The sequence below is a fragment of the Thamnophis sirtalis genome, unplaced genomic scaffold, assembly GCF_051295495.1.
Source record: "Thamnophis sirtalis isolate CommonGarterSnake01/CBP01778 unplaced genomic scaffold, rThaSir2_p1.2 scaffold_1, whole genome shotgun sequence".
NCBI lineage: Eukaryota > Metazoa > Chordata > Lepidosauria > Squamata > Natricidae > Thamnophis > Thamnophis sirtalis.
Genome location: NW_028261381.1, coordinates 162,527,705 through 162,535,614, shown reverse-complemented (window position 1 = coordinate 162,535,614; position 7,910 = coordinate 162,527,705). Strand labels below are relative to the sequence as shown.

Genomic DNA, 7,910 nt, shown 5'->3' with positions numbered 1-7,910 from the left:
AGGATAGAATAACAGAGTTGGAAGGGACCTTGGAGGTCTTCTAGTCCAACCCCCTACTCAGACAGGAAACCCTACACCATTTCAGACAAATGGCTATCCAACATCTTAAAAACAAGTTGTTCCACTGATTAATTGTTCTAACTGTCAGGGAATGTCTCCTTAGTTCTAAATTGCTTTTCTCCTTGATTAGATTAATGCAACTATTTCCTGAGATACATTAACTCAGGGGTGTCAAACTCGATTTCATTGAAGGCCGCGTCAGGGTTGTGTTTGACCTCAGGGGGCCGGGGTGAGCATGGTCAGGATGGGTGTGGCCAGCTCAACGTCACTTATGCCAGAGGCGCCTGTGGTGGCCCAAGTACTCTGCCAGCGAAAATAAACTCCCGAGCTCTGTTTTTGGCTGCAACAGCTTCCTGCTACCCTCTGCCAGCAAAAATGGAGCTCGGGAGAGCCGCGCGTGGCCCTCACAAGCTCCGTTTTCACTGGCAGAGGCAAAGGTCCTTCACTGTTTCCAGGGTGGCTCTACTGGCCAGATCTAAGCACTTCACAGGCTGGATCTTTCCTGTGGGCCTTGAGTTTGACATCCTGCATTAACTGCACTAATCGAAAGATACCAGTAGCTGATTACAAGTTTCAGATAAGTCATCAATGGGATGTAGCGACAAAAAAATAATAATAATCAGCAAATGCAGTTATCGGCTGTAGTGTCTGAAGTATTGTTTCCAAATTCCATGAAGTGCTATCGGTCATACCCCACCCGCATGTCTGAATCATCAAAGTCTAAGAAGAATGCAGACTAACTGGAATGTCTTCAGAGGACAGTAAATATGATTGGGGGACTAAAATGAAGTCTTGTGAGGAGAGACTGAAGGAACTGAGGATGTTTCACTGTGAGAAACAAGGCCGGAAAGAGAATATAATGGCACTTTTGATGGAGCTTAGTCACCCAGAAAAAGATGAGGACTGAATCTGTATTGTTCTAGCAGGTGCAGTCAGAAAGCAGAGACTAGCTGGATGTTGGGGGGGGGATCTTCCTTAATGGTAACAGAAGTTTGAAAATATGATCAATTATTTGGAGGATAATTCTTCACTGAACATGTTCAAAGGGTTAGTTAGTTAGTACTAACTTGATTTTACCTTACACAGGTTCGGGAACAGCCAAGATCCTGTAGGTTCTGCTTGCCACTGCAGATGCATCTCTCTTTTTCTCCCAAAGTATTTAGATGGGCAGATTTATAGATCTTTTTTCGATGTAACACAGTTTTAAGGCAATATGGAGTGGAGAATTTCTCTTTTAAACCCTAGAGATTCGTTCTCATGAATCAGGTAGGAAAATATGTAATCACGCCTCTCAAACGGAGAGGCTTGCATTTCATGTGCAATAGCGCCACCTGGTGGTCTTCAAGCGCAACACACATCAACTTGCTAGAACATGCAACATCAGCAACTTGGCGTCATTCAGAGATGCCCAAGAGCCTCTGCTCTTCAGAACTAAAGGCAGGGGATTGTGGGAAGTTTAGTTCAAAGCAGAACAAGCCCTGTCTTTTCCCCAAGGTTCGTTTAAAGTAAAAAGCTTTTGTTCGACTGCATTAGCCATAGTTAGTGTGGCTAAACGTCACAGAAATTGGTGCCAGGAGTCCAGCAACAACTGAAGAGTCAGAAATTCCCCATTCCTGTTATAATCAATGCAATTATGGCTTCAGGCTCAGGATGGCCTTTCACTGTAAGCCTGAATGAAATGGGGGATAGAAGCCAACTGAAAGCCTGCACCTTTATTCTCCTTTCCCATAGATTAACAGAGTTGGAAGGGATCTTGGAAGGGATCCCTTGGAAGGGATCTTGGAGGTCTTCTAGTAAAGAAGGAGACCGTATATCCGTGATGGTAAACCTATAGCACGTGTGCCACAGGTGGCACATGGAGGTCTCTTTGCCAGCACACAAGCCGTTGCCCCAGCTTACCTCCAACATGCATGTGCGCGTGCTTCCTGCCAGCCAGCTGGTTTTCAGGTCTCTGCCATGCATGCAGGGGGGGGGGCTCATTTTTGATCTCAGGAGGCTCCATGGAGGCCTGCTAGGTCCAAAACGGAACCCAGGGGGTCATGCACACATGTGTGTGGGGAAGTGCATGCATGCACAGGGGGGTGGGGCACACACACATTATGGATATGGGCATGTGTGTCTATGGTGTCATGCTGTAGTGCGAGCTTTCGGCACACAACGGCAAAAAGGTAGATATATATATATTTCCAAAGAAATGGCTGTCCACTATCTTCTTAAAAGCCTCCAGTGATGCAGCACCCAGAACTTCTGGAGGGAAATTATTCCACTGATTAATTGTTCTAACTATCAGGAAATTTCTCCTTAGTTCTGGGTTAGATCTCTCTTTGATTAGTTTCTATCCATTGTTTCTTGTCTTGCCATCTGGTGCTTTGGAAAGTAGGCTGACTCCTCTTGTCTAGGGAGATTCTCACCCATCCAGGTCATGGTTGTCCCAAAGGTGCTTTTTCAAGAGGCAGCTGGACTTTCTGGGTTTTCTTTTGAAGATATTTTGCTTCTCATCCAAGAAGCTTCTTCAGAGCTGAAGAAGCTTCTTGAATGAGAAGCAAATCATCATCATCATCATCATCTCCTTTTAATGATCCCCATAATCCCTTGTGAGGTGGAGTCTGGGCAACTGAACATAGCCAAGTGTTTACTGGCCGGATGCCCTTCCTGTCACCAATGCGGAGTTATATTCGATATATTTTCAACGTGCCCAGAAAGAGAAATATTTGCCTCTACCTAGGATCGAACTTACAGCCTCCTGATTGTGAGGCGAGAACTCCACCTCTAGGCCACTGCACCACTCAAATGAGAAGTAAAACATCTTCAAAGAAAAACCAGAAAGTCCAGCTGCTTCTTGAAAAAGCACCTTTGGGGTTGATCCCCTCTTCTTTATAGCAGCCCCTCAGATATTGGAACTCTGCTATCATGTCACCTCTTGTCCTTCTTCTCACTCAACTAGACACACCCAATTCCTGCAACTGTCCCCCCTAAGTTTTAGCCTTCAGCCCCCCCCCCCCCCCCAAGTCATCCTCCTTATTCTTTTCTGCACTTTTTCCAGAGTTTCAAGATCTTTTTTATATTGTGGTGACTAAAATTGAATATAGCATTCCAAGTATTACCTATTCACCTCTAAATTGGGATTAATCAAACACTGTACTACAAGCACATCATGTGCAATGCCCAAGCATCATGCTAAAACCATTCCAAACCATTAAACACAATATCCAACTGTAGCTTTGGGCTCACCCAAACAGCAAGCGAAATATACTTCCACCAGTGGTGGGTTCCGGATCCCGTTCCAACCGGTACAGTTGGAATAGGCCCGGCATCATCCACATGAATGCACGCGCCACGCACATGCATCATACCTGCCAGCGATGCCTCCGCAAGCCTCCACAATGCTCCAGCCGCCATGCACATGCGTGGAAGCGCTGAAGGCTTTAAAGGACAGATAAGGAGCTTGGGCGGGAGGGTGGGCCCTCCAGAGCACCGTACCGGAACGGTTACCTGGTGCTCTGGGCAGGCTCCGGTATGCCCGTACTGAGGCATACCGCCTGCAACCCACCACTGACTTCCACCCTCTTTCCCAAAAGGGGAGGGGAATACATAAGGAGAGCCCTTGATTCAAAACCATTCGTTTAGTGACCATTTGAAGTTATATCACTGAAAAAAGTGACTTATGACTGGCTTTCGCACTTAGAACTATTGCAGCATTCTCATGCTCACATGATCAAAATTCAGGGGCTTGGAAACTGGCATGTACTTATGACTGTTGCACAGTCCCGGCATTGTGTGATAATTATTTATAACCTTTCCAGCCAATGTCCGACAGGCAAAGTCAATGGGGGAAGCCAGATTTGCTTAACGACTGCATAATTCACTTAACCGCAGCAGGTATTTGCTTAACAACTGCAGCAAAAAAGGTTGTAAAATGGGACACAACTCACTTAATAACTGCCTCGCTTAGCAATCGAAATGTAAGGCTCAAGTGTGGTTGCATGTTGAGAATCTGTGGTTTTTTAGATCCCTTGAACAACGAAACCATGTGTGTCGATGCACCTTCGCAATGAGGGATGGATACAGGTCGGCAATTGGTAGCTTTCCAGCCAAAGATTAAAAGTTGGCAACTCCATGAAAGGAGAGTTTTCTCCCACTAACTAGCCCCAAATCAGGAGGCTTTGGTTCTGGGGGGCTGAAAATCACAAAACAACTTTTAAAGGTCTACTTTTGTTTCAAAAAAAGAATTCAAGAAAACTATTGCACGATTTCCAGCAGCCAGAAGATAAATGCTGTGATGAGACTAATTCGGGTAAAACATCTTCCTCTGTTGGGTTCCTCCTGTTCTCTGAGTTTGGTTGTCTTTTTACACAGATGTTGAACATCTGCCCAGGATGTTTTGCTTGACCGCAGGGGAAAATGTCACTTTTCCGTGGTTACACCTAAAGCATGGGATACTGGCTGGCTGGTGATGAGATGGCATCTGTTTTCTGATGATGTCTTTGAGGAACAGGCAATGGGGCAGTTGCATGATGGGGCAAGTTTGGATGAGTCCTTCACTCACTGGTGGGGAGAACCCAGATTTTAAGAATGGGTGGATGTGAAGAAATGATTCCAAGATTAAGGAGGATGGATGAATAAGGTTTCTGGTAAAGTTAAGACTTCCTTCATTTAGACAAGAGATAGAAGCCTGCATTAATGACAGAACATGATGCCTGGGCTTGCTATTTAGGCATTCACAGCACAACTCTTAAGGCCTTGTTGGATGCTCCCTTTACCAAAGTTGGTGGTGCCATCTGTCATTTGCTGTCTTCTCATGGATGTTGTCGTCCACATTTGCAGAGGGCTGAACTAGATCTTTGTGTCTAATTCAGTGGTTCCCAAACTTGGCAACTTTAAGACTTGTGGACTTCAACTCCCAGAATTCTCCAGCCAGCAGAGCTCCCAGAATTCAACTCCCAGAATTCTCCAGCCAGCAGAGCTGGCTGGAGAATTCTGGGAGTTGAAGTCCACAAGTCTTAAAGTTGCCAAGTTTGGGAACCACTGGTCTAGTTAACCATAGTTCATCTCAAACACACCCCGTCTTCAAAGGCCTAACCTGAAAATTTCCCCTACAAAACCTGGGGCCAGCTTAAAAGTATGCTATTGATCCCTTGTGCTGAAGAGCAACTTTCCATGGACTGCTCCTCTCTGGAGATCAAGGGGGGGAAGCTTCAGTATCGCATTCCACAGGGGTGCCATGTTGAGAAAAGGAGAAAAAGCGGACAAGCATCTCCCTTCCCTTTCTGCCGTTTCGGCCACTTGGACTCCTTCAACAACACACCCGTCAAATTCCAACAGAATAGCTTCATGAAGAACAGTTGCAGGATTTGTGTGTCTAGTTTAATTAAAAAGGACTGGGTGATATGATAGCAGGTTCTGATATCTCAGAGGCTGCCACAAAGAAGAGGGAGTCAAGCTATTCTCCAAAGCACCTGAGGGCAGGACAAGATGCAATGGGTGGAAACTAAGGAGAGAAGCAATCTAGAACTAAGGAGAAATTTCCTGGCAGTGAGAACAATTAATCATTGCTTCAACAAGTTGTGGGTGCTCCACATCTGGAGGTTTTTAAAGAAGAGTTTGAACAAGCATTTGTCTGAAATGCCATAGGGTTTCCTGCTCGAGCAGGGGGTTGGACTAGAAGACCTCCAAGGTCCCTTCCAACTTTACTATTCTGTTAGATAGCAGCACTTGGCTGATCTCCAAAACTAAGCAGAATCAGATGTGATCAGATAGGGCACGCATCCGCACACACGAAATCCCATGGCTGTGGACTAGCCAAAGCAGTTGGAAAAACATTCTGAAAGTGATGAACTGTTTCTGCACTTATGCCAATAAAACTACATGGGAATTTCCATTAAGTCCCTGCAAATTCTCGGTTGATTAAGCATCGGGCAGCAACAAAATAATCTCCTTACTAGCCCTTTTCAGCCTGCACCCCAAAACAAATTTAACATTTGTTAGAGTTAGACTATTAAGTTTAGTAGCTGGGATAGTGAAGTGTGGGGTGGGCCAAAGCACAGTTGTAGTTGATTGGAGAGTACTGACTCGTGTTATGAGGCAATCTACATTCTGATTGGTTGCTCAAGTATAAAGGGGGAGGTCCCCCTTTTTCCCGCCTTCCCCCCCCCCCCCTTCTGTGTTGTCTGTATGCTGCTTGATTTACCTCATGGTGTTCTGGTCTGCTGTAAATATGTTAAATAAATTTATTCATATAAAACTACAAATTTGTGTCAGTGCTTCTGACTTCCTTTGGACAGTAGCTGTGCAATTCCTTGACAACATTCCTCAGTTAGGTGGCCTCTTTTGGTTTATGAATAATTCGAAGAAAACGCCTGAAATGTTAAGAACCGGTCAATGTAACCAGGGGGAGCGGCAGAAAGAAGTGAAGCAGAAAAACAGAAAGGACACTTCATTTTTAATTGATTAAATAAAATGAGTTTAATGCAACCATTAAAAAATACGCAGGTGCTTAGTATTGAAGACAGCGGTTCTTCTATGGAAAGAAAAACCACCGTCCCCTAAAATTAACTGGTTTGCAAAAAAAAACAAAAAAACAAAACAAAACAAAACACAGGAAATTATAGAATAAATTACATTTTCTAGTTAGCCGTAGAAGGGGGAAGGTGAAACAAAGAGGTCTGGAGTTTTTAATGAAAAAGAGATTCCTGAGGAGATGAAAACAGAATGAAAACAAAGTCCGAGAACTCAAAAAGAAAACAAAACCATTTCGGTCGATACAGAGGTCAGGATTCCAGGCTTTTGACAAAATTCGGCAGCTTTTAGCAGATGGTCAGTCTCCAAGGAGCTGCAGACCCAAAGGGCAGGCACATGAGCCAGGTGGCGTTTTGAGAGGTAATCTGATGCATTGCCAAAGGTTAGGGAAACTCAGCTTGAATCCTCTGGAACTGGAGTCAAGCATCGAAACACAGGCATCCGGAGGCGTTTGCAGCATATAGCAACAGCACTTAGACTTATATACCGCTTCACGGTGCTTTTACAGCCCTCTCTACGCGGTTTTACAGAGTCAGCCTATTGCCCCCCAACAATCTGGGTCCTCATTTTACCCACCTCGGAAGGATGGAAGGCTGAGTCAACCTTGAGCCTGGTGGGATTTGAACTGCTAAATTGCAGGCAGCCGGCAGGCAGCATAAGTAGCCTGCAGTACTGCACTCTAATCCAGTGTTTCTCAACCTTGGCAACTTGAAGATGTCCGGACTTCAACTCCCAGAATTCCCCAGCCAGCGAATGCTGGCTGGGGAATTCTGGGAGTTGAAGTCCGGACATTTTCAAGTTGCCAAGGTTGAGAAACACTGCTCTAACCACTGCATCACTGCAGCTCATATGGTCAAAAGCCCAAGGTGGTGGCTGCAACAATTAAATGGATAATCAGCTCGGGGGGGGGGGGGGGGGGGAAGCTCTTTGAGCAGTGGACTCTTTGTGGGGGGAGTGTGTGTTTGTGTGTGTGTAGTCAATCCTTGGCTTTATTTAGTGACCATTCAAAGTTACAACGGCACTGAAAACCAGGGACCTGCAACCAGTTTTCCTGCTTTATGACTGCTGCAGCATCCCCACGATCAAGTGATCAAAAATTCAGATGTTAGGCATCCAGCATCTATTTACAATGGTCGAAGCATCCCAGGGGTCATGTGACTGCCATTTGTGACCTCCCCAGTTGCTTTCTGGCAAGCAAAGTTAATGGGGGAAGCTGCATTTGCTTAACCCTGTGATTCCCTTAACAATGGCAGTGATTTACTTAACCACCACGGCTAAAAAAAGTCATAAAATCAGGCATGACTCACTTAGCCATCTTGCAAGGCAATCTTGTC

General features: G+C 45.2%; 1 long non-coding RNA gene across 1 annotated transcript; it reads right to left on the bottom strand.

The window, feature by feature from the left end:
- Positions 1 to 6,496: 6,496 nt before the first annotated feature.
- Positions 6,497 to 7,477, bottom strand: LOC148049810 (uncharacterized). The gene is made up of 2 exons (XR_015695141.1): positions 7,405 to 7,477; positions 6,497 to 7,275 (listed from the first exon to the last, which is right to left on the bottom strand). It is a non-coding gene; the product is annotated as an uncharacterized LOC148049810 (long non-coding RNA).
- Between the last annotated feature and the right edge of the window lie 433 nt (positions 7,478 to 7,910).